The sequence below is a fragment of the Seriola lalandi genome, unplaced genomic scaffold, assembly GCF_002814215.2.
Source record: "Seriola lalandi dorsalis isolate HSWRI2012SDOR001 ecotype SW California unplaced genomic scaffold, Sedor1 jcf7180001969497, whole genome shotgun sequence".
Lineage (NCBI taxonomy): Eukaryota > Metazoa > Chordata > Actinopteri > Carangiformes > Carangidae > Seriola > Seriola lalandi.
Genome location: NW_019440165.1, coordinates 1 through 457, shown reverse-complemented (window position 1 = coordinate 457; position 457 = coordinate 1). Strand labels below are relative to the sequence as shown.

The 457-nt window shown below is 42.0% G+C and overlaps 1 long non-coding RNA gene across 1 annotated transcript; it reads left to right on the top strand.

Annotated features, from left to right (window-relative positions):
• LOC111650739 (uncharacterized) lies at positions 1-454 on the top strand. The gene is made up of 3 exons (XR_002760447.2): positions 1-42; positions 273-308; positions 394-454. It is a non-coding gene; the product is annotated as an uncharacterized LOC111650739 (long non-coding RNA).
• Positions 455-457: the final 3 nt, after the last annotated feature.

Below are 457 nucleotides of genomic sequence, written 5' to 3'. Positions count from 1 at the left end.
CGTGGAGGAAATGTTGGAGCTCCTGGTCCTCCTGGACAAGCGGTGAGTTTAAGTCATGGTTTTATTACACTGTGAGAAGTAGCTAGGTTCAGCCAAGAGTTACTATATTTAGCCTTAAATATTGATCCTGCCTGACCTGTGGATAGTTGCTTGAGACTGTTTGATGCACTGTTAAATGAAGTTTTTGAAACGGTAATCTGTCTGAGAATGAGAGAGAAGAACAGGAAGAGATAAAATGTATGATTTTATATGATCAATATCTTGTTTTCTAGGGCTCTCCTGGTACCGTCGGGGTGAAAGGGGACAAGGTGACTATCTAAGCCAACACATATTTTGTCTGCTCAAATGTTGAATGGATTTTTTGAAGGGTATATATATGATTTGTGTTGCCAGGGGGAAGTTGGTGTTGGTGTGTCTGGTCCCAGAGGAGAGAAAGGAGATTCAGGGCCCAGAGTAA